A 26453-nucleotide genomic window follows, 5' to 3' on the forward strand; every position below is an offset into this window, starting at 1 on the left:
TTGGAGGTAGACAGCGGGGGCGGAGGTGGACTGGCACCCACGCTGATTTCCAGACCCACCCCTGCAGAAGCGGCGGCCGCGCTGCGACTGGTCTGCACAGGCTTGCTGAAGGAACGCGCCTGGACGCCCCTGCCGTTGTCACGAAAGGAACGAAAACCAGGAGTGGCTGGGCTTTTCGTAGAAAGACCTAAGGACTTGGCCATAGCCTACGAGTCCTTAAAACGCTCCAGCGCACTGTCGGACTTATCGCCAAACAGGCAGATGCCATCAAAGGGCATGTCCATGAGTGAGCTTTGTACATCTGGCGAGAACCCGGTAGATCTCAACCAGGCGTGGCGACGAAGCGCCACAGTCGTAGCAACGGCTCTACCCAGTGAGTCCGTGGTGTCCAAACCACACCGAATGGTGAACCTAGCCGCATCCTTACCCTCGGCAACAGCTTGAGACAGCACAGCTTGGGCCTCTTCAGGACACTGAAGCAACACCTGTGCAACGGCATCCCACACCGCGTGAGAATAGCGGCCCAAGAGGCATGCGGCGTTCACTGACTGCAGCCCTAAGCTGGCCGAAGGGAACAACCGCTTGCCGAACTGCTCCAGCTTCTTAAGAGTCCTTATCCGGCGGAGCCGTGGGAAAGGTGCTCTGGGACGTCGAAGCTTGGATGACCAAGCTCTCGGTCGTAGGATGAGTGGCCAGAAAGGCAGGGTCACCCGGCGCCGGGCGATGACGCCTGGTGACATTCTTATCCACTGGGGGCCCTGTGGCTGGCCGTGACCAGGTGCCCAGCAAGACATCAGTGAGGGTGCCGTTAAATGGCAGCAGGGGCTCCGACGAAATGGACGCCGTCTAGAGCACCTCAGTGAGGAGATTCGTTTTCAGGGCCACCATAGGTAGATCAAGGTGGAGGATCTCAGCGGCCTGACGAAGTACCATCGTGTACGAGGCGCCCTCCATGGTAGGCGGAGGAGAGGCAAACCCCGGGTCAGAGGAGAGATCGACGCCGCCGGTCTCCTCTAACTAGCCCGCCCAGTCCTGCATGGAGTCATACTGACGAGCAAGCAGGTCCTCAGACCCCTCCCAGTCATCCTCCGCCGCAGGAGGAGGGACACACTGTGGCGGCAGGGACTGGGGAAGGAACAAACTGCGCTGGGAACGGCGCCGGACAGGCCAAACCGGCGCCGTGTCCCAGTGTGGATCCCAAGTAGGGACAAAAGTGTCCGAGAACCTGGGCAGGGGCGGGACAAATGGTACCCACTGCGGTGCCGGAGGCGGAGCTGGCAGCAAGGGACCTTGTGGTGCCATGGCCGGAGCCAGCGGTGCAGGATCAAGCGGCGCCGGGGCCAGAGCCACCGGCGCCGACGGCCCAACAGGATCCGGACACGGGACCATGGGGCCCGAGGGCGCGACGCCGGGAGCCCGAGGCCTAAACAGGCGGTCCAAGGTGGCAATAAATTCTTGCACCTGAGCGGGAGTCGCTGACGGACCAGGGTAAGGTGGGTAGGCCGCGGGACTCCCAGACTCCGAAGGAGACACAGGGGCAGAACCCCCTGTCCCCCTCGTCCGCATACGGGGATCGACAGGGGGACATCGGAGAGCGACAACGCTTCTTCGACTTCTTTTTGTGTCGTCTCTTACCCGAATCCGAGGGTGAAGACTTGCAGCCCGAGGAGTGATGATGGTGGCCCCGCGAGCGTTCCCTGGAGCGGCCCCTGGACCGCGAACGGCGTGGGGACAAGTGCCGGACTTCAAACAGCTTCCGGCGCCGCTCCCTCAAGGCCTTCGGGCCATGGCCAAACAGTCCATGCAGGCCTGGGAGTCGTCGTCGCTCTCCAGGCAGTAGAGAGACATTGCGGGGGTCCACCACAGACATATTGCACCGGCAGGCCCTACAAGACTTAAAACCAGGCATCCCTATGACACCAACTCAAACTTACAGGAGACAAAAAGTGTCAAAAAAATAGTCAAAAAGCGACTAAGGTACGTTCTCTAACTGGATCTGCGCTTACTGGCGCGGAAAAAGGAAGAACTGACATCAGTGCACATGGGTGGCACCTAAGTAGTCTCCGTGACGTCATCTCGGCGCATACGACGCCAGCAACGGACGAAAAAACTTTCCGGATCCAGTTTGACGCCTGGGGTAGTCTAAGGTAAGGAATCTATCACTAACGTGTCTCTTTCAGATGAAGAAGTTATTCCAACAGACTTTCCTACATTTCATTCTCTGAGATAGCAAAGGTGTGAAAGAGGGGTGGGTTTCGCTTTAATCATAAGAGGTCTGGCCAAAATTATAAATGGCAGACTTTAGGGTGGACCCATGGAGCACAAGGACAAAGAGCATAGCCAAACCTCTCTGGAACACTCTCGAAAAGATAGGACTCAGTACACTGAGTTGAATCAGCCATTCAGTGTTGGAAGCAGCGGTTGTGAGGGACAACGAGTTGAGACCACTTACAATCATTATCAAGTTGCCAATATTAAGTAAAGTGCTCACTCACATGTCAGACAGTTGATAGAATTTAAGACGACACAAAGACAAAGACAGCAGTTAAAGAACCCCGCTCTTGTCTCGACCTGCCTTCATTTGAATCTTGGGAAAGTAGTATCTTCCTAAAGCATTAAATCTCATCTAGGAATTCCTCTTGCTGTGAAGATAACATTTCATAGAGATGGGGAAAAAGTCCCAGGAATAGAATCAGTGTGACGTCATGAGAAAGCCAGGCAACTCCACCTGACACTCAACCTTTGACTGTGGTCCTAAAAGAAATTGGGGCAAGTCTTGTTCCACACCTGTGGCCTTCTGTCCAAACAAAGGAATGGTCCCTGAAGCGTAAAGATATTTCAAACTCCAGAGATGGGGGTTTAAAAGGCCAGCAAGAACAATTTTTTTTAAACCACTTGACTAGGGCCCATTGTCTGTTTCAAAGACGCCAAAGATGAATTAATTATTAAATACTAGGGGCTATGTTTTAAACACACAACCAGGGCACTAATGCCGTAAATCCTTTTCTCCAAAAATGCAATACATTAATTTAGTTTTGGGTTATAATAATCTAGGATTGTCTTTCTTTCATGGAAATTAGTTTGGAAATTGTACTGCGTGAATGTTTTTTAGTACTTGTGTTCATACACCATATGCGCTTTCTCTGAGGAAAGTCATGCTGCTTGTGCCAAGCTACAAAGGGTAAGATTTGAAAGCCTTGTTTTTAAGCAGTAACTTCATTTTAGAAATTGGGAGCTCAGCCATAGCAAACAAGACTAAAGAATCTCAGCCCCATACTTTCACAATCGATTATCCTACAAGTTTCTTTTCCAAAACAAAGCAGTAACAAACTTTATTAAAAGTCTTCTGGAAATATTTGCCAATGGGCTCGCCTAAGGCTTGCAAGACTAGGGGGCTTCCAAAAAAAAAAAAATTATGTTACAGCGCAGAATAGAATACATACAGCTGCTGCAGTGTCCTTGCTTTCAGATAGCGCACTTTCTAAATCAGCCAGGCTCTCCAACTTGGCAAATACTTTCTTTCCACTCAGTCCTGGTGGTTCCTTCAGTTTCTTCTGTTTCCTTTTAAGTGCCACAACGCCAACATCACATCTGGGGCAAAGCACCTACGTGACAAAGCAAATAACAGAAAGTTCTTCAGTGAAGGTACAGCTCAAAATTATATTTAGTTTGTATAATATAATACAATACAATAAAATACAGAATACAAGAACAAAGTACTGTTATAATGCCATCCACTGGTTAAGGTTAATGTTTCCATGTGTCTGAAACTATCTTTTGAGAAGTGTGTAATGTCATTTGAAAGTTTATTTATTGGTTTCCTAGAAGAAACCAGGTAGCTCAGATGAATAGAGTTAATTATTACTGTGTTAAAAGAAACTGTGAGCAAACCCCTTGAGAAAAACACAAGCAATGAATAATAAGCCACACATCTTTTGAACTCGTATCGGATCATAATCCAAATGATTACGAAGCTCCATCTGCTTATAATGAGTTAAACGACAAAAACTGTAAAGACAAGTGAGCATCAAATCCAGCATACTCTGGAACCACTAATCATAAACGTCTCCTGGGGACCTGTACGTGGAAGATGGTCTCTATGATAACCGGGCAGGTCTCAACTGCCCTCAGAATCCTTTGCCTAGGCTGGTTAATACGTAGTTCCAAAGTTAACTGCACATCTCAAGGAGAGCTGTAGATTCGTTTTCACCTAGGTGATGGAGAAAGAGTGCGTTACTTACCTGTAACTGCAGTTATCCAGTATTGGTATCTTTCATAGATTCACATGCCTGAATCATTCCCCGTCGTCGGGATGGGAGTCCCCAGTACATAAATAAAGTAATGTCCCATTAGACATATATAGTAATAGGCCAAGGGTCTCACATTAGTAACAACTCCAAGTCCTTTTGTAAAAAGGACCAAACTCTAGAGAAGAGCCAATCAGCTATCACCACCCTCTGGAACCCACCTGGAAAGAGCTCTAGTCCCTCAGATTTTCGGAAGCACAGTGCTAAGAAGGTGTATCACTGAGAGAACTAGGTGAGCCCTTCCAGGGGAGGCGGGTGGGTTGCATGTGAATCGATGAAAGATACCAATACTGGATAACTGCAGTTACAGGTAAGTAACGCATTCCTTATCCAGTATTAGCGTATCTTTCATAGATTCACATGCCTGAATCAGAGTAGTAAGCAATGATAAGCACATTTCGGATGGTACAGCATATAAAAATTCATCAGATAATAACATATCAATGTAAAACATAGAAAGTACCAAAGGTCAACCAAAGAAACCATTATGGAACACAATATAGAAATGTGCGTATAAAAGAAAGGATGGTGGGATGAAAAAAGGGCTCACCTCTAGCGAAATAGATGTCGCAACACCGCCTGTACCACCGCAGCATCCTTCATGAGTTCCGTATCCAAGCAGTAATGCTTGGCAAATGTATGCGGCGTCTTCCATTTTGCCGCTCTGCAAATGTCTGTGATAGGTACACCCGCAAAGAGTACCATGGAAGTAGACATCGCTCTAGTGGAATGGGCTCGAACCGTGTAACGCAAGGGGTGGCCCGCTTGCTGATGACAAAAAGTAATGGCTCCAGAGATCCAACGAGAGGTACTTTGTTTAGTCAGTGGAAGACCTTTCCTAGGTCGACTGTAAGCCACAAAGAGTTGGTTGGATTTGCGGAACGATTTTGTCCTGTGAAGAAAGAATTTAAGGCAGCGTTTAAGGTCTAGAGAGTGTAGAGTTCTTTCTGCCGCCGTTTGAGGATTCGGAAAAAAGGTCCATAAGACTATAGGTTCATTGAGGTGAAAGTCTGACAGGACTTTGGGCACAAACTTAGGATTAGTCCGCAGTATGATCCTGTCATGTTTGAACTGAAGAAAAGGGTCTTGAACTGAGAATGCATGGAGCTCACTTACACGCCTGGCAGAGGTAAGGGCTAGAAGGAGTGCTGTCTTCCAAGAAAGATACTGTTGAGGAGGAGCCTAGCGCGCAACCAAGATGGCCGCGTAGGTGCGAGGCTCCCGAGGACCTCCGCAACCTCCTACGATTATCCTGACATTATCCTGCCCTGGATGAGGGGACTATGTTGGTGAACCTGAGCTGAGGTGGCACCCGTTTCCCGCTTCCGAATCGGACCTCGGACACCGGAGTGAGCACCGATTGAAGTGTGCGGCCTTCCCCTCGCCGGACCCCGGATTTGCGCTGTGGGGTGATCCAGTGACAAAGTGAACAACAGCGGCAGGCAGGGCCTGGCGACTCGCGTGCCCCGCACTTTCGCTTTCGCTTTCGCACCACCTTGTCGTCTCTGCGAGGTTGGGTCGCGGAGCCCTTGGTGTTGGTGTGGTGTGGCCTTGCTGGGAGACCCTGCCTGCCTGCAGGCTGTGATCCACCCCGCTGCCCTGAGGGGGCCCCCCCGGAGCTCGTGTCTGCTTTCCTGCCCTACACGACGTGGCTGGTGCGACTGGGAGACTGGTGGCCATGGCCACGAAACAAGATGGAGACCGGGCAAAGACCAAATCGACCCGGCGCGGCGCCGTCCATCAGGCCAATAGTATGTACCGCTATACCCTCCAGAAGGGATCGCCCGATGGACCGCGCAAGTCCCCTGAGAGCCCTCCTGATGCCCCAGACCTGCCCGCAGATTTGACTCTGCGAGATGTTATGGGCGCCATTGCCGAGATGAAGGCCTCGGTGGGCCAGCGGTTTGATACACTGGCGCAGAAGATTGACTCGGTCCTCGTGGATGTTGGCCTGGTGAGGGCCGATCTTTCCAAAACCAATGACCGAGTAGAGTCTTTGGCCCACACCGCATCGGGCCTAACGACAGATGTGGCGGCCTTGCAAACAGAGGTGCGCCGGCTTAGTCGGGCGACTGCGCTACTGGATCGACGCCTGGAGGACTCCGAGAGTCGGGCACGGAGGAACAACATCCGCATTATCGGGGTGCCCGAGGGACGCGAGGAAGCGGCGGCGGATCTTTTTGTGGAGGACCTGATTGCTACCCATCTCCAGCCACGGGGGCTGAGCAAATTCTTCGCTGTGGAGAGGGCTCACAGGGTTCCCGGGGGAAGGCCGAATGTCGGAGCCCCTCCGAGACCTCTCATCGCCGGGATTTTCAATTTTCGGGATAGAGACGCTATCCTGCAAACCTCCAGACTGCATGGACCGGTCAAGCTTGACAATATGGAGGTTAATTTCTATCCTGATTTCACCCCAGCGGTCCAGAAGCAGAGACTGAGCTTCCTAGGCATCAAACGCCGTCTTCGGGACCTAAACCTCAAATATGCCATGCTTTTCCCGGCCAAGCTGCGTGTGGAGGTGGATGGTCGCACGCATTTCTTTGATCGTCCCGAGGCGGCCGGGGACTGGCTGGATACTCTGCCCGGGGATCGTGATCGGGGGGGGCGGGGGGGGGGGGCGGCGGGGGGAGACGGCACGCTGGATCAGGACTGAGGGTCTAATATTGGGCCTCACTCTGGACGAAAATGATGCCACTTTTGATTCTGCGTCAGTTTTTTGTAAGTTCCCCTCCTATGGAGGTTGTGTTGGGTCTATTGGGGGTTCTCCCTCCTCCTCTAGGGGGTTTAGTTAGTCTAACTACATATGGGGCGACAGGCACACTGCACGTTGGGGGGGCTGTTTGGGCTCATGCAGGGGTGCAGGGAGGGGGGAGTTCTGTTGGGGTGGGTGGGTAGGGATGGGGTGTTGTTCGTTTTTATCACAAGGCAAACGTATTATTGTGTTGGTTTTAAAGTGCTCTCCGGGGTACGAATGATGGCTTTTGTATATGATGGGGGGTAGGGAACTAACTTTGTTGTCCTGGAATGTGAATGGACTGGGGGACAGGATCAAACGGGGTGTGGTCCTGCAGTTTTTTAAGCGAATCTCGCCCGATGTAGTCTTTCTGCAGGAGACACACCTCATTGGTAACTCCTTCTGCGCCATGAATCGGCGTGGCTATCGCCTAGTGGCTCACTCGGGCTTTACGTCCGGCTCACGGGGTGTGGGCATCATGGTGAAGAACTCGCTCCCGTTGGAGATTGATGAGGTGCTCCACGATGATAGGGGACGTTATACGGTCTTGGTGGGAAGACTGGAGGGCAAAGTGGTTGTCTTTGTGTCAGTATACATCCCACCGGGGCTGCAGTCGACCACCTTTGCGGACCTTGGGCGCCTTCTCCTTGGCCTTCCGGGGGGGCTTTTAGTTGTGGGGGGGGATTTTAATGCGGTGGTATCTGGATCTTTGGATCGTCACCCCCCTAGGGACCTCCCCCGGGCACAGGCGTGGCTACCCGGCCTCTTAGATACATTTGGATTAGTGGACTGCTGGCGTTTAAAACACCCCGCGCAGCTGCAGTATACTTTCCACTCGGGAGCCCATGGTAGTCTCTCACGACTAGACTATGTCCTTGTCCCGGCGGCCTATGTTGGGAGGGTGGGAGAGGTACGCCATTTGCCACGGGGTATTTCGGACCACTCCCCGCTCCTACTGCACTTTGATGTCTTTCCGAGGGGTGAGGGTAGGGTGGTCCCAATCAATCCTTGGTACCTGCGCGACCCCTCCATGCGCGCTGCATTGATTAAATCCCTTCAGCGATATTTTGATGAGAATGTGGGGTCTGTGCCTTCGGCCATACCGCTATGGGAGGCCTTCAAGACAGTACTCCGAGGGGAGGCCCTATCCCTTATTTCCCATTCCCGGAGGCGCGAGCGGGAGGAGGTGACCCGGATGGAGGCTGAAATAGCCAAGTTGGAGGGGAATTTAGAAGGTGGGGTGACGGATGCTGCATTACATGTCCTCCAACTCAAGCAGGCGGCCTACAGGGCCCTCGTCACGGAGGCGGCCAGGGGCCTCAGTAGAGAGCAACAGGGGCGTCTGTATGATGTGGGTGATAAGGCTGGTAAACTTATAGCGTGGTTGGACAAAAAAGAGAGAGCGAATCGTGTGGTCCCGCTGATTGAGAAAACGGATGGTGTGTGTGTAACTGAGCCAGAAGAAATTGTCTCCTGCTTCGCGGATTATTTCCATGGGGTGTATTCCCCGGTGTCTCCCTGCTCGGAAGAGGATTCCCTTGCCCTGCTCAGTGATATCGCACTGCCGTCCCTTTCCGGGGAGGACAGGGTGTCGTTGGACGCCGCTCCCACCTCCGACGAGATCGCCCTCGCCATACGCTCGGTCGCTTCCGGCAAGGCCATGGGTCCGAATGGTCTCCCTATCGAGTTGTACAAGTTACGACCGGATACGCTGGCACCCCACCTCTGGGCTATGTTCCTGGCGGCACACTCGGTGGGCTCCCTCCCGCCGGACCAGCGTCTGGCTACAATCGTGGTCATCCACAAGGAGGGGAGACCTCGGGACCGGGTTACATCCTATCGGCCCATTTCGCTGCTGAATGCGGAGCCCAAGATTCTCGCTAAGGTACTGGCCAATCGGCTGGTCGGCGTGGTGGGCGATTTGGTTCATCAGGACCAGTCTGGCTTTATTCCTCATCGCAACACAGCCCTTAATCTGCGGCGTTTGCACGGTGTGCTCGCACGTGCCCCGTTCATACGGGAGCCGGCCATTTTGGCGTCCTTAGACGCCACCATGGCGTTTGACATGCTTGAATGGCCATATATCTGGGCGATGCTTGCGAAGTTTGGATTTGGCCCAGGGTTCATCAGTTGGGTCAAATTGCTATATTCGGGCCCATTGGCGCAGGTGGTGGTGAACGGAAGAGTATCGGCTCCGTTTGAGCTGGGCCGGGGCACTCGACAGGGCTGCCCCTTATCGCCGCTCCTCTTTGCACTTGCCTTGGAGCCCCTGGCGGAGTGGCTGCGGTGGGAGCCTTCCATCCGTGGTCTCCGCTGGACCCCCGAGTATGAGGACCGCGTATCCCTATACGCTGATGACATCCTCTTGTACCTAGCTTCCCCACGTAAATCACTCATAGTACTAGTTGATGTTCTGCATTCATTCGGTCGTAACTCCGGTCTGGTCATCAACTGGGCTAAATCGTGTGTGTATGTTCTCTCTGGGGAGGCTCCTATCCTCCCGCGGGGCTGTCCGATCCAGGTCTCCCCGCAGGGATTTAGGTACCTGGGTGTCTTCATTACTCTGGACCCGGAGGCTCGGTATGATCGGAACTTGCTTCCCCCCCTCCAGCGTCTGAAAGAGGATGTCGCGCGCTGGCAGCGTTTGCCGCTTTCGCCGCTCGGCCGGGCGGCATTGTTTAAAATGATGTCGTTGCCGCGTTTCCTATACGCGTTGCAGAACACGATGGACCTCGTCCCAGCGCGCTACTTCCGCGAAGTGGAGAGTTTGCAGCGCCGCCTGTTCTGGGACGGGAGGCCACGTATTGCCCTGGCTAAGCTGACGCTCCCCTGGTATGATGGGGGGATTGCCCTCCCGGATATTAAACGGTATTATTGGGCCTCCCAGCTAGCTGCAATTAATCAGGGCCTATATGGGCCAGCCTTAAACCCGGCGTTTGAAATGGATAGGATGCTACTTCCAGGTGGTGACTATAATCGAGCGCTCTACTCTAGCGCGCCCGACGCTCGCCTAACGGGCCCCACGCGTGTCATGGTGCGAGTGTGGCACGCGGCCAATGCTGCAATGGGGTGGAAGGACCGTTTGACCCGGGCGTCACCACTATACGCATCTGAGCGGTTGGGCTCCTTGTGGACCTCGAAGGGCTTTGAGAAGTGGGATTTAATAGGCATCAGCAAAGTGGGGGATCTCTGGACGAGGGGAGGATTTAAAACGTTCGAGATGCTGCAGACGGAATTTCAGTTGCAGGGCAGCGAGTACTTTCGGTACTTGCAGGTCCGGCATGCGCTGGGCTCCGTCTTTCCAGACGTTGCCTCCATCCCGGAGTGCTCCCCCCTGGAGGATAGAGTGCTGGATGGACACGTCCCTGACAGCACGATCTCACTGATCTACAAAAAACTGATCAACGATCGCTCAGACTTGCTGACTGCCCTTCGTGAGGCTTGGGTAGCCGATGGGCTGGAGCTGGACGACGAGGACTGGATCTCCGCGGTGGCCTCCCCGAAAGAGGTGGCCATACCGGCTCGCCTTCGTTTCGTCCAGCTCAAGATACTCCACAGGGTCTACATGACGGGGCCAAAGCTCCTGCGTATGGGCTATGCTGAGGACAGTTTGTGTAAGCGTGGGTGTGGTGCGCTGGGGACTTTTCTGCATATCCTGTGGGAGTGCCCGGAAGTGGAGGGGTTCTGGCGAGGTGTGCATGAGGTGCTGCGAGTGGTCACGCATGTGGCGCTGTTGCCCGAAGCGAGGAGATGCCTGTTGAATGTGTGGGAGCCTACCGATTACTCGGTGCCGCAGACGTGGTGGGTGACTCTGGGGTATATGGTTGCCAAGCGTGATATTGCCCAGCTGTGGGGATCCCAGAGCCCCCCGACTGTCTCGGCCTGGAAGGAACATATGGATTGGTGCATGTTTCGGGAAAAGGTGGTGTATGTGGCGAGAGGTAAGCCTGCGACATGGATGAAAGTGTGGGGCCCCTGGAACGCCTACCGCGGGGGAATCTGTGCTCCACCGTTATTGCCCGATCCGTCGCCGGCCCCGTCCCCTTAGCCAACTCATCCCCCCGGTACCTGGGCATTAGGTGTCCCCAACCCTAGTTCTGATCTCTCCCCCCGCTCTTGAGATTCCTATGGATGGCTAGAATCCCCCCTCTAGGGGAGCACGTGTTGCTATTCCGATTGAGGATTGCCTTGTGGGTTTGTTTGTGTTTGTTGTTCTTTAAATTTAAAATGGAACCGTATAATGGGGTCTGAATAGTGTGGCACGCAACGATGTTATCTCCTGTAAATGCTCGGCCGCAGCACCATGTGTTTTATAAATGTATATCGTATGCTCCTTTTATTGCTAGCGGCCGGCCGGAAGGTTGTAGGCCCATATTTGTATAATTTTTTGAGTCTTGTAATAAACGGTTTAAAAAAAAAAACTAAAAAAAAGAAAAAAAAAAGAAAGATACTGTTGCAACTCAGGAGCCAAGCCGATAACTTGAGAGATGCTGGATCCGGATGTAGGACTTGCTCCCGGTTCATTGTGAGGAGAGTGGGAAACGGTTTCAAAGAGATCGGCGGCTCCAGAGAGAGAAGATGGAGCTCCGTGAACCAATGCTGACGCGGCCACGCCGGAGCTATTAGGATTAGCGTGCAGGGTTCTGTCTTCATTTTCCTGAGGACCCTGGGAATCAGGGTAATCGGTGGAAAAGCGTATGCAAAGACGTTGAATCACGCAATCGAAAATGCATTCCCTAGAGATCCTCGTTGGGGATGCCAGCTGGCGTAATTTTGGCATTTGGCGTTCTGTTTGGTAGCAAATAGGTCCAGGAGAGGAGTACCCCATTGGGAGAATATGCGGTCGAGAGTCCGCTGGTTCAACTCCCATTCGTGGCATGTTGTTTTTTGCCTGCTTAGAGAATCAGCCAGTACGTTGTCTGTACCTGGAACATATTCCGCTTGAAGGGAAATGTTGTGATGGAGTAACCAGTTCCAGATCTTTTGAGATTCGTGAGATAGTGTCAGGGAACTAGTCCCTCCCTGCTTGGTCAGGTAGTGCATCGTCATAGTATTGTCCGTCCGGACAGGCACTAGAGAACCTTTGATCCTGGGAAGGAACGCCAGGAGAGCCAGATAGACAGCTTGTAGCTCGAGGAGGTTTATGTGAAGCTTTCGTTCGGCAGGAGACCACTTCCCGCTGATTCGAAGTTTCTGGAGGAAAGGTCCCCAACCCTCCAGGGACGCATCTGTTGTGATGACCTGTGGAGAAGCCTGGAGCAAGAAAGGCAGACCTTGCGAAAGATTCCGTGGACGAGTCCACCACTGCAGAGCAGTGACCATCTGAGGGGGTCACTTGAATGACATCGTCGAATGATCCTTCGGATTGAATCCATTGAGCCGACAGTGCTTCCTGGAGAGGGCGCGTGTGGAGGCGACAGTAATGAACAAGCAGAATACAGGATGACATCATTCCGAGAAGGGATTTGAAGATACGTACCGAGAGAGACTTCATGGATTTTATGTGACTTGCCAAATGAAGAAGTTTGTTCTGTCGCTCTTGTGATGGGAAAGCCTTAATCCTGGGTTGTGTCAAGAGTAGCACCCAGAAAGGTTATCTGCTGAGAAGGCTGGAGAACGGACTTATCCTGATTCAGTGTGAGTCCTAGGCGACTGAAAAGCTGCAGACAGGCGTCGGAAGACCTGGTCGCGCCGTCCAGCGAAGTAACCTTGACGAGCCAATGGTGTTGCTGTCTGAGATATGCTACCACTGGAGAGAGGCATTTCGTAAAAATGCGTGGAGCCGACTTGAGTCCAAAGGGCAGGACTCGGAACTGGTACTGTCTGCCTGCCACAGCGAACCTCAGGAATTTTTTGTGGTTTCTGTGGATATGGATATGGAAATAGGCATCCTGAAGATCCAAAGACACCATGTAGTCGTTTGCGTTGAGAAGGTGCAGCACTTCTTGGATGGTAACCATGTGAATCTACTGTTTCTTTAAAAATTTGTTGAGACTTCTCAAGTCCAGGATTGGTCTCCATTTCTCCTCCTTTTTGCGCACCAGGAAAAAACGGGAGTAAAACCCTTTCCCCCGCTGACGAAGAGGAACACTTTCTATAGCACCCTTCTGGAGCATGAGTGAAAGTTCCAGGAGCAACGGGTGGAGATTTTTGTGAAGCATAGGGTGAGAAGGGGTCTGGGGAGGAGTGTGAATAAACTCTAGTGAATGTCCAAACTGTATCATATGAAGAACCCAGCGATCCGTTGTTATTTGTTTCCAATTGTTTAGGAAGTGGGAAACCCTTCCTCCAACTTTGAAGGGTGGAGAGGAGATGGGGATCGACGGTAGAGGAAAGTCATTGCCGCCGAGCAGCGTCCTTCTGTCGTCCTCCTTTTCCTCGAAAGGAGGTTTTAGGGTAAGATGATTGCTGTTGTTGGTACTGTGGCCGATATTGTTGGTTGGAGGAGGAATAGGAAGGCCGATATTGTTGGTAACTTCCTCTGGTCGAAGATTGACCTCTACCCCTTGAGCCAAGAAAAGGTTTTTTTTTTTTTTTAAATTGAAGGTTACCCAAAGCCCTAGCTGTGTCAGTATCCTTTTTTATACCCTTTAGAGCCTCATCAATATGCGGGCCAAAGAGAAGCTGACCATCGTAAGGCATGTCCAGAATCTTTGTCTGGACTTCCGGCCGGAATGAAGTTGCCCTCCGCCAACCTTGACGTCATAGTACAGCAGCGCCAGCTAGTTGACGAAAACCAGTAGAGGCGATATCCATCGCACAATCGATCTCGGAAGCCGAACGTTCGCCCTCCAGCAAGATCTTCTTTGCTTCTTCCCTCGAGTCATCCGGCAAGGCTCCCAAGTATGGAGCAATGTCCGCCCACATCTGCCTGTTATAGCGCCCTAATAACGCTAAAGAATTTGACGCACGTACTGTCAATGCAGACATCGAAGAAAAACGTTTTCCAATATTATCAAGTCGTCTGCCTTCTTTGTCAGGAGGAGCAGACAGTGGGGCAGCAGGGTTTCTAGATTTTCTCTGAGCAGCCTGAGTGAGCTTTGGATGTCCGGTAAAGCAGGCTGGAGCAGTGTCCGGAGCTCTGTATTTTTTGTCCAGCTGAGGCAACACTGGAGGAATCGAAGATGGATTGTGCATTATTTTTACACCCTGATCCCAGATGTAGTCAATAATAGGGACTGATTGTACAGAGTTTTTGAAAGGTTCTTTAAAGTCATAACGGAAACAATCTTGTTGGTGAGAAGGCATAGGGATCTGGAAACGCTGTGCGGCTCTTTCCAAGACATTATGAAAACCCCCGATATCCTCCGGAGGCGAATCAGCTTGAGTAGGCACCGGAGACGCTGGACAAGGGATAACATAATCATCCCACTCATCATGAGTCGATTGAGAATCATGGAGTTCTCCCTCCTCTTGTTGCTCGTCATCCTCATCATCTGTGGAAGTTGGAGGCGGTGGCATGACAGACAGTGGAGGAAGAGGTGTAGGCTGCAGCCTTGAAGGCGGAGAGACTACCGGAACAGGAGACGTAGCAGAAGTAGGAAATCTCTGCTTGTAGTCAGAAATCAGAAATTGGAGGTCAGAAACCAAAGACGCGGGCGGACAAACCACGGGAGGTTGGGGAGGATGGCTGTCATCAGGATAATATGGCTGGTCTTCTGGTTCTTGTTCGTCATAGTCCGAACTCTCTTGGTACTTGACGTGGAGTTCGGAAGGACTTGTGGCAGCTCCGAACATACCACCATCGTCTGAATCTTCCTCTTCTTCCAAAAGGTGAGTCGGAGGTAACTGCTGGACCCTGCTAGGAGAAGTCAGGGCAGGTGTCAATATGCGTTTTGTGATTTTGAAATGGACATACGCACTCTCCACTTTGGACTCTGGTGTCGACGAGTCCGTCGTCTGTGTAGTCGTTGACAGTGAAGCACCAACTGGCACCACTGAAGGGAACGTCGACAAAGGTCCCGTCGATGGAGCCCTCGTCGACGGTGTCGTCGGCGGTGTTATCGTCGACGGAGCCCTCGACAACAGTGTCGTCGACGGAGCCGTCATCGACGGGGTCGTCTTCGTCGTCGACGGGATAGACTTCGAGGAAACACTCTTCGTCTACATTGAGTAGCGATCGACGATGAATTTTTTATTTTTATCTTCGACGACACTGGTTTAGCAGCCGTCGACGAGGCAGAAGATGCCAAAGAGGTGGAGACGGTCGTCGTCTACGAAGTTATCCCCACAGCTGTAGACGGGGATTTTTTCACCGTCGACGAAGCAGTCGTCGACGAGGTGGAACCAGGCTTTTTAAAGGTATGAGGGACCTCCTGTGGAGAAACCTTTGATGGGAAAGCCTTAAGGGGAGCCTCTGAAGAGTTTTTGTGCGTCTTCTTTTGAGGGGGCTGCGACGAAGGTCCTGGAGAAGCAACTCTGGGCCTTTTCTGAGAGGATTTTGAAGATGTAGAGCAGCCTTCACTCTCCTCAGAAGACAGGACTTGGTCTTTATCCTTAAACCTCTGCAGCCAAATTAGAAGGCGTCCCTCCCGATCTTTAAGGGTTTTTGAAGAAAAGGTATGACATACCTTACAGTCCTTTGAGGAGTGGTCCGGGTAAAGACAATAGAGGCAGTTTTTGTGTTGGTCATCAAAATGAAGCCTCTTTTTACCACAGAAAGCGCAGGGCTTAAAAAGGCCTTTCTTAGGAGTATCTGCCATGAAGAGAGTGAGAACTCCACACACACGAAGGAATCCTGAAGAAAACATCAGTGGAAATCCAGAAATGAAAGAAAACTGAGCAGAGCTCAGGGGAGACTCCCTTAGCACGACATGCGGTAGAAAATCTGAGGGACTAGAGCTCCTTCCAGGTGGGTTCCAGAGGGTGGTGATAGCCGATTGGCTCTTCTCTAGAGTTTGGTCCTTTTTACAAAAGGACATGGAGTTGTTACTAATGTGAGGCCATTGGCCTATTACTATATATGTCTAATGGGACATTACTTTATTTATGTACCAGGGACTCCCATCCCGACGACGGGAATGATTCAGGCATGTGAAACTATGAAAGATACCCTACTACATGCCAATTCTTCAACCAAAAAGGAAACATGTGCTTGTGTGAAGCACAATTGTAGGAAGCTGGCTCTGAATATACTATACTAAAGTGATAGTGTGCACAGAGTCCAGTTGAACCCTAAAGGTATGCAGAGGTAAAAGTAGATAGCACCTTACTCTCTTTGTGGTAGTGTGGTCGGGCAGTAAGGCTGTATCAGAGGATAGTGTTAAGCATTTGTTGGACACACTCAATTAGCAAATGATTGTCACAAACTCAAAGACTGAACTCAGACCAATGTTGTTTGTATAAAAATATTCTTTTAGTTATTTTATTTCCTAGAACCAAGCAAGCCTGGCACAGGTAAGTGATAAGTACTTTGCAGTAATAATCAGTTTGCCAACTGTTTGTATTCCAGTTGTATATATGAAATGAAATGAAAAGTATAGCTTATATAGCGCAACTGTCAATCCTAACGGAGTCTCCTGGCGCTGTAGATAACTAAAGTCAGCTGTATCAGTTTGAAAGCTAAATCAGGGCCAGACAGCTGGCGTCTGCTTTTCCAAAAATCCAAGTCTTTAGAGCCTTTCTAAACTGCTCTTCCTGTTCTGTCGCTCTAAGTTCCTTTGGCATGCAAGTCCAGGCCTTTGCCCCCATTTCCTCCTTTGGTTGACAATTTGAAGCCAGAAACCTTAAGTAGATTTGCAGAGCTAGATCTAAGTGTCCTCGTTGTGATATATGGTTTGACTCTTGTAGAGAGGTATACAGGACCCAAGCGGCAAAATGCTCTGAACGTTGTCAATAGTAATTTAAACAAAATTCTTTTATGAATCGGGAGCCAGTGAAGGGTCGTCAGGGCGGCAGAGGCAGATGCACTACGAGGAAGCCCTAGGACCAATCTGGCTGCTGCGTGCTGTACCACTTGTAGTCTCCTCAGGGTAGCTTTATTAATCCCTGCCAGGAGGCTGTTACAGTAGTCCAGCCGTGATAATATAAGAGCCACTGCTACTGTTTTCCTCACGACAAGCGGGATCAAATTAAATAATTTTTTCAAAGTTTTGATGAGACCAAAACAGGTCCCTGTTACCTTTAGGACATGCGGTTTAAAAGAAAGGGAAGAGTCAAACCATACTCCCAGATTTTTTGCAACCTCCACCGTTGATGGGGGGCTGCAGTATCATCTGGCCACCAATCCTTCGGTTGGAAAGAGTTGTTTTTTCCGATCGGAAGGATTTCTATCTTATCAGTATTACAGCAGAGATAGTTATTTTTCATCCATTTGATGACTGCCGTAAAACAAGCTTTGACATTTTCTTCAGCTCTCGTGGATTTCTCTTCCAGTGACAGAATCAGCTGGGTATCATCAGCATAAGATGTAATTTTGATCCCAAAAGTGGAGATCAACTTAATGAGTGGGGCTATATATATGTTAAATAAAAGAGGACTAAGAGAAGACCCCTGTGGGACACCTGTAGTAACGGTATGTTCCGACGTTAGAAAGGATCCCAAAAAAACAACCTGCTTTCTATTTGACAGAAAAGATGTAATCCATGCCAATGCTAAGTCAGAAATGCCACAAGATCTCAGTCTGGCTAGCAGGATATTATGCAAAATGGTATCAAATGCGGCAGACAGATCTAAAAGAATCAAGACTGCCTTCCTGCCACTGTCCGTTATGAATTTCAGGGTGTCCGATATCTCGAGTAACGTTGATTCTGTCGAATGTTTTGAGCGGAATCCAGATTGACGGGGATGAAAGATCAGAGTGGACTCCGAAAAATTAGAGAGTTCTTTATAAACTATTCTCTCTGTGATCTTACCTAAAATTGGTAACAGGGATATAGGCCTATAATTGGGATAAATTAGATGAGTCTAAATTCAGTTTTTTTAAGTGGCTTCACAACGGCAAATTTCCATTCATCCGGTACTATGCCGGTAGCTAGGGAGGAATTCACGATGTTGTTGATCACAGGATTCACAACATCGATAATATGATGTAAAAAAGTAGGGGGGCTTGCGTCCAATGGAGAGCCTGATTTACAGGCTAATATCGCCTCTTTAGTCTGAGCTAGTGAGGCAGTTTGGAAGGCTTGAAGGACAGAGCTGTCCGTTCTATGGTCTAGCACCTTTCCCTCGGTTAAGTCCGGGGGTCTATGGATCTCAAAATTCCTTAATCTTGTTTTCAAAGTAATGTGCGATTTCATTAAATAGCATAAGGGACGGGGGAGATCTCAGAATGCAAAGCTTTGGGATCTGTAAAAGACTTTACAATTTTGAATATTTCTTTTTGGTTGTGCTTTGCCATAGTTATTCAATTATGGAAATATTGTTTTTTAGCCATTTTAATAGCCAAGTGATATTGTTTCCTAAACATTTTGAAGGTTTGCAAATTGGTTACTTCATATCCCCTTCTCAATTTGCGTTCAAGTTGTTTGCAATGCAGATGAAGTTCCTCCAGCTCTTTTGAAAGCCAAGGATCATTGTGGATTTTTCTTTTAGTATACGAGCAGAGCACTTAAGGGGATCTAGTTCCTTACCTATAGATGTTATCCAATTATGGAACCTATGCGAATCCTCTCCCGGTTCCCCCGTAAGTGTTGGAACCGTATCTTGGGCTGTTGCTAATAAGGAAGGATTAGCGGCTAATAAATGCCATTTCCGCCTCGGTGCACCCGTGTTATTGTTCATGACTGCACAGTCCTTCTTAGGGATTAAAAAGGCAAAAGGAATAAAGCAGTGATCAGACCACACCTGTGGGATTGGATTTTCTATCTGAAGTGACGGGAGGTTGGTGCAAATGGCATCCAACGTATGTCTTGCTCTATGTGTTGGTCCCTGAACAACTTGTTTCATGCCAAGTAGGGTGACCATTTCCAGGAAAGATGAAACTCCTGGGCTGTTATTACATTCCAAATGCAAGTTAACATCTCCAAGCAATGAAAAATTTGAATATCTAAGTAATGCTTCACTGAGAGCATCCCCTAGTGAATCCAGGAAGAAATTACTGTTACCTGGAGAGCGATATAACAAAGCCCCAGAAAAGGAATTATTTATAGTACAGCAGAAGCTCATGTTTTCTGCTCCTTTTAGCCCTTGTAGGATAAAGGTCTTCCATAGCAAGGTCTCTCTGTGTATAATGGCTACTCCCCCTCCCCTGCCATCCTCTCTGTCTTTCCTACACATAGTGAAGTTGGGGGGCAAGGCGACCGCAATATACGGATTACAGTCCTCCTTTAACCAAGTTTCCGTAATGCATAAAAAGTCTAATTCATTATCCATGATCAGTTCTTTAATATCTAAAGCATGTCTGACTAAGGAACGCGCATTAATTAAGCCCCCCCTAATGAGCGCCTGATGACAGGCTTCTTTTACAAGCTCCCTTGTTCAGGAAGGGTCGTCAAAAGGTATCTGTACCAGACATTTCCAACAACTTATCGGTCCTCTGATGTTATTAACATATACATAATGTCCGCACTGTTTGTTGACATTCAGTTCCTTCAGGTATATATACTTTTGATTTGATTACAGTAGAACTACTAGTAATGCAATGCTTTGATAGATTGTACAGATACTTTGTATTGGCTTTTTAGTAGAATATCAAGTAGATTACTTCACAGATTACTTTTCTTAGACAGTGCAGTGTACCTGGATAATGCACTGGGACATTTCCTGTAAACAGGTAAGTAAAAGTGTTTGTTATTCAGTTACAGGTTTAAACGGTTTCTTAGATTTTCCAACTTCACACTTTTTCACAGAAAAACAGTCAATGTTATCCTATAGAGGAAAATAGGGTTATTGGTTCAAAGGTAAGTATTCGGTTGTGGGAGTTGGTATTCTGGGGGTAGACTCGTGGGTCCCCCAGGGTCAAGCTCCTGAACTTAAGCTCAGGGCAAATGTGGGTTTAGGCTAGCACAAAAGATGAACCCTCAGCTGTACTGGGGCGGCCGGGTGCAGAGCTTTCAATGGGGAGTCTACGGTTTGCAAAAGAACTGCTGACTCGGGGACAAAGGTCTTCTGGGTGCAACCACCACTTGGAGAGGTAAGTTGGGATGATGGGTGTTGGCTAGACACTGTTGGTTGGGCCACCCAAGGCCGTGGGGCGTTGAGTGCAGGAGTGTCTTTTAGGGTCGGATCTTCTTACCAGCTCCTTGTCGCGGTTGGGGAGGCCTTCTGGATTGAGGCTGCAGGTGTTGGCTTGAGGCAGGTCAGGGGTCACCGGATCTTGGGTTAGGATCGCATGGGAGCCCTGCTCTTGGTGTTGGGCCACTCGAACCTGGGCCGTGGGAGTCGGGTGCAGGGTGGTGCAGACTCGCAGATCCTGCCGGAGCTGGAGTCTGTTGGTGAACAAATCAGTTGTTCACAGGAGACAGAGTCTTTTCTTTTGAAGCCTGGGAAGGTCCTCGGGGTTCTTGAGGTTGCTGGACACACCGGGGTTTCACTTCTGTAGGTTCGAGGTGGGGACAGACCAGAAGGGCTGGGGACAAGTCAGTGGCCGTCCTCTTCTTGTTAGCTTCGGCACGGCTGTTCGGTCCTTCTTCTGGTTTCTTGTCTGAGGAAGCAAGGTTTGGGGTGCCCCCAAAATACTAGATTTAGGGGTGTTACAAGAAAAGGTTGGGACCAATGGGTCTCTTCCTTGGGGTGGGTACACCCCTTATTATGCCACCCTCCAGTTGAAGGGGGGAATATGCCTCACTCTGGTTGGCTGGTTTCCCCATCTGCAAGATGGCAGGGACTGAAAGTTGTGATTAACCTCACCTACCCCACCTTAGGGGTGGAGTTGGCAGAGGTGAGCACACCTCTCTAACTTACTTGTTTTTCCCGCCGGTTCTCCCAAGCAAGGCGGGGTCAGAACCATTGGGGACCAGTTGCGGAAAGCAGCAAGTGGCCTGGGGAAGCTCACAAAGGCGGCAAGCCTTTGAAGCTTCCCATTCGTGGACCCTGCCCATCCTGAGTGAGGAGGCTTGGCACCTCGTCCCAGGATGTGCATTGTTTCAGGCCCCCGAGAGCAGCAAGCTCTGGAGGAGGCTGGGGTTGGATAATCAAATACTGAAGATGAATGACAGTAAATGACTCATTAACAATGGGCAGTCAAGTGCCACTGCTTTTAGGAAGACAGACATTTAATTACATCTAGGTATATAAATCCGTTAGAATTAAGATACATCACGTGGAAGCTTTTTTAGACCTTCTGAGCTAGATATACAACCCCAAGCATATTTTGTGTTCAGGCCTACACTATTCTTTATAAAATCAGACCTGGGCTAATGTTAGCCCATAGGACTGCACTCTAGTTGACTTTGGTTGTCTTCAAGATTCACTGGGGTCAACTTTGTGTGGCGACCCTTCCTCACAAGGCATTCAGTTTTGGAGTATATAGAGAGGATACAGTAAACCTCAAACCATTAAAAGGGTTAGCAGAGACGGAGGGGAGGAGTTTTAGGAGAAGGGGGTGTCACTATGGTCAGGCTTGATCCCCAGTTTAAGTCCATTATCAATGGCTGCATAGCTGGCAATCAAATCTGTGAAAGCCTGAACCTTTTTGTACAGTTTGTAGGCCTAAGAGGTGTGGTTAGGGTGAATGTATAAGATTTTCCCATTAGAAACATGGTCAAACGTGCAGATAAAATAACTACATTAGTGACCAATATTTTCACTTAGGAAGCTGGCTCTTTAGATGATGTATCAAAATGAGATATTGTGTAAAGAGTCCAGGGGAGCCCTTGTAAGTGGACAAGGGCTTGCTATGGCAATCCCAAGGTCCTCTTCTAGGGGTTATTGCGGTCGAGCAGCCTTAGGCTCATCAGAGGAGTGCAAGACATCTGAAAAAACACACACTGGTCAATAAATGAGACACAACTCAATAAGGAGATCCACACCAACTAATAAAAGGGAAATGCTACTTACCAGTATGCATCTGTTCTTGGCATGTAGAGCTGCAGATCTGAAATGACTTTAGGGAGGAATTTAGGATTAGTTCGGAGAACAATCTTATTGTGATGGATTTGTAAGAAAGGTTCCTGAATAGTTAGTGCCTGTAGCTCACTAACTTTTCTTAGAGAAGTAATGGCCACTAGGAAAGCAACCTTCCATGTTAAGAATTGTAGCTCACATTTATGTAGAGGTTCAAAGGGAGGTCCCATTAGTCTTGTGACAACAATGTTTAAATTCCACACAGGTGAGGGTGGAACTCTGGGAGGAATTATCCTTTTGAGTCCTTCCATATAGGCTTTGATGGCAGGTACCCTGAATAGTGGAAAATGTTGTCTATTTTGTAGATATGCTGCTATGGCAGCAGGGTGTAGCCTAATAGACGTATAGGCTAAGTTGCACCTTTGTAGGTGTAGTAGGTAGCCTATGATGTGTTGGATAGACACATCTAGGGGATTGATGTTGTTATGACAATATATCACAAATCGTTTCCACTTGGCTGCATAGCAGGCTCTAGTGGTAGGATGTCTAGCTTCCTTAATGACGTTCATACAGTCAGGAGGAAGGTTAAGGTAACCGAATTGTAAGATTTCAGGAGCCAGATCGCAAGGTTGAGCTGAGCTGGGTCCGGGTGTCTGATCTCTCCAAGGTTCTGGGTTAAGAGGCGTGGTGAGAGGTGTAATCTTTGGTGCAGAACTACGGACAGTTCCAGTAATGTGGTGTACCACGGTTGTCTGGCCCAAGTTGGAGCAACTAGAATGAGAGTCAGTGAGTGTTGCCATAGTTTGCGCACCACCAGTGGTATGAGTGGGAGAGGCGGAAAGGCGTACGCAAATCTGCTTGACCAGTTCATCCATATCGCATTGCCTTTGGCCAATGGGTGTGGGTATCTGGCAGCAAAGCTTGGCCATTTGGCGTTTTCGTGGGTGGCGAAGAGGTCTATCTGTGGTTGCCCCCACATTTGAAAGAATGGTTGAAGAACTTGTGGATGAAGTTCCCACTCGTGGATCTGTTGCGTTTGACGACTTAACACATCGGCTATGGTGTTTTGGACTCCTGGGACATGTTGGGCTAGGAGAAAAATGTTCTGAGGTATAGCCCATCTCCATATGTTCTGTGCTAGCTGAGAGAGCTGCAGAGTGTGTATCCCGCCTTGTTTCTGTATGTAGTAGATGGCTGTCATGTTGTCCATGCGGACTAGGAAAGTCTTGCCTGATATTTGTTTTTGGAATGCTTTTAAGGCGAGGAATATGGCTAGTAACTCCAGGTGGAGTTACTAGCCATATTGCATGGTGTGATGTAATAAATGAGCTCCCCAGCCGGAGAGCGATGCGTCCGCTGTCATGACAATTTGAGGAACTGGCTCTAGGAACGGTCGCCCTTTGGAAAGGTTTTTGGTGTTCCACCACTGCAGAGAGCGATGAGTGCGACCATCTACCAACACCAGATCTGTTAGCTGACCTTGAGCCTGGTTCCATTGGCGTGCTAAGCACTCTTGTATGGGACGCATCTGGAGTCTTGCGTGAGGCACTATGAATATGCAAGAGGCCATCATCCCTATGAACTGCATGAACAGTCGAGCTGGAAGAGAGTGATGCGGCTGAAATTTGGTGAGGAGAGCGAGAATGCTTGCTATCCTGGCTGGACTGGGATAGGCTAGCGCTTTTGAGACGTCTATTGTGGCGCCGAGGTACTGTTGCGTGTGAGAGGGTTGCAGATGAGACTTGGTGTGGATTATTGTGAACCCCATGTCGTGGAGTAATTAGATAGTAGCGTGAGTGTGATGAACACACTGGTTGTACGAGCTGGCTTTTATGAGCCGGTCGTCGAAGTATGGGAAGACGTGAATGTGTTGTCTTCTTAGATGGGCTGCAACTACCGCTAGGCACTTTGTGAATACCCGTGGTGCTGTTGTGACTCCGAAAGGGAGTACTTTGAATTGATAGTGCTGCCCGTCCACTAGAAACCTCAGATATTTTCTGTGAGCTGCGTGAATGGGAATATGGAAATAGGCGTCCTTGAGATCTAAGGTATCCAGGAATTCGCCCTGTTAAAGTGGAGGGAGGACCTGCTGAAGTGTGACCATGTGGAAATGGTCTGATTGTATGCATAGGTTTATTGGCCTGAGGTCTAGCATAGGTCTCAGAGAGCAGTCTTTCTTTGGTATGAGAAAATACAGGGAGTAAACTCCCGTGTTTTGTTGATGCAGGGGAACCAGTTCTATTGCACTTTTTTGTAGTAAGGAAATTACCTCTTGTTTCAGGAGTGACAAATGTTCTGTTGATATTGGACGCTGTTTGGGTGGAATGTTTGGGGGGGGTAGAGGTAAGTTCGAGACAGTAACCTGACTGCACTATTTGTCGCACCCACCTGTCTGTGTGATGTTGGTCCAGACAGGAAGGGACTGTTGTAGTCTTCCCCCGACCGGAGTGGAATGGTCCGGGGGAAGCGGAGGGAAGTCATTGGGCAGGGGTGGAGGCAGAGCAGGTGTTGTTAGTCTTGCCTCTGCTCTTGTTATTGTTGCCTCTGTATCCTCCTCTCTGATAACCTCTGGTGAAGGTGGATTGGGTGGGAGCCTTGTAAGAGGTGGATTGGCTATCAGACGAATAGCCCCTGGAGTTGCCCTTGTAGGATGAGCGACGAAAAGAACGTCTGGGAGCTTGCGATTGCAAGGCTCCCATTGATTTGGCTGTGTCTGTGTCCTTTTTCATCTTTTCAAGGGATGCATCAACATTAGGGCCAAAAAGGTGTTGTTGGTCGAAAGGTTGGTTGAAGATAGAGCTTTACACCTCAGGTTTAAAACCGGAAATGCGTAGCCACGGCTGCCTGCGGAGAAGGACATTTGTGTTTACTGCTCTGGATACTGTATCTGCCACATCGAGAGCGCACCGGATGGAGGTGTTGGTGATAATTTTACCCTCCTGTATGAGGTTGTTAGCCTTATTTTTGTATTTGTCCGGGAGGTGTTGTAGTAGGGACTCCAACTCATCATAGTGCGCCCTATTGTATCTGGCTAACAGGGCCTGAGTGTTTGCGATGCGCCAAATGTTAGTTGCCTGTGATGCTGTTCTTTTGCCAGAGGCATCCAGAAATTTAGACTCTTTGTCGGGCGGAGCTGCATCACCTGATGTTTGCGAGTTAGCCCTCTTTCTAGCATTTGAGACCACCATGGAGTCTAATGGAACAGGGCCCTTAATGTAAGCTGGGTCTGTATGGGCAGCTTTGTATTTTCTCTCAATTCTAGGATTGATGACTCTAGCCCTAACAGGGAACTTAAATACCTCTGTAGCGTGTTTAATAACCCCTTTGAGCATGGGTAAAGTGGATGTGGACCTTTGGGTAGTGTCAAAAGTGTCCATTAAAAAATCCTCTTCGACCGGCTCTGTATTTGGGTCGACCCCGTGGTACTGGGCAGTCCGGTGTGAGAAAGTGCCATCTTTCTTGCATGGTATGCCCCCATTTTTTGCTGAATAGCTGAATGTACTTTGACTGAGTGTGCCCTGGACTCCTGCCAATCAGGTGCCCAGGGCCTATGTTCCTTCCCTAAAAACCTAAAACCCAAATTGGCCAACCCTGGCCACATGTCAGCACCTGGTAAATGTTACCCTAGGTACCCAGGGTCTTGTGACCAGGGAAGGCCTCTAAGGGCTGCAGCACTCATTGTTCCACCCTTAGAGGCCCTGTACCCTAACACACACACACTGCCCTTGCAGGCTGAGTGTCTAGGTACAAGACAAAACAAACAGTCGACATGGCACACATTCTTGTGTGCCATGCCCACCACCTACACTGCCCTGGCATACATCAGCCACCCCTCTAGCTGGGTGCCCTATGCCAGTGGTGTGGGCACAGGAGCATGAGCCCTGTGCCCCTACAGTACCCAGGTCCATTCCTGGGCACTGTAAGTGCAGTGCTGTCATTTAAGAGTACATGGTGCTGAGAGCTCGTCAAACACGAACTCCACAGCACCATAATGGCAGCACTGAAGACTGAGAAGTTTGGTATCAAACTTCTCAGCACATTAAACCCGCACTGATGCCAGTGTGGGATTTAATGTACCAAGCACCCCAGAGGGCATCTTAGAGATGCCCCCTGAAACCTAACCTACAATCCACGTCTGGTCGGAGAGGCTGCCTAGGCTGCCACACGGCAGACATGTTGCTGGACCCCTGGGTAGGAGAGCCCCTGCTCTCCTGGGCCTGCAACAATGCACATCCTGGGCGAGGTGCTAGATATCCTCCCCCAGGATGGGCAGGGGGAAGCTTCAAAGGCATGCCGCCTCTGTGAGCTTCCCCAGGCCACTGGCAGCCCCCACTCTGGCAGGAAGCCTGGCCGGAAACCCCAAATAAGGACAGGGGATGTGCCAGCCTGCCAACCCCACCCCTCAGGTGGGGGAGGCGAGGTGAAGCACATCACCGGGCTCTCGCCATCTTGAAGATGGGAAGCCCTGC

General features: G+C 49.8%; 1 pseudogene across 1 annotated transcript in view; it reads right to left on the reverse strand.

Moving 5' to 3' along the window:
* LOC146866938 (lysine-specific demethylase 5B-like) overlaps positions 1-26453 on the reverse strand; it is a 532890-nt pseudogene that overhangs the window by 229903 nt on the left and 276534 nt on the right. The window contains exon 7 of the transcript XR_014966714.1: positions 3444-3605. The product of XR_014966714.1 is annotated as a lysine-specific demethylase 5B-like (transcript). The remainder of the gene's footprint in view (positions 1-3443; positions 3606-26453) is intronic.

The sequence above is a fragment of the Triturus cristatus genome, chromosome 1_2, assembly GCF_964204655.1.
Source record: "Triturus cristatus chromosome 1_2, aTriCri1.1, whole genome shotgun sequence".
Lineage (NCBI taxonomy): Eukaryota > Metazoa > Chordata > Amphibia > Caudata > Salamandridae > Triturus > Triturus cristatus.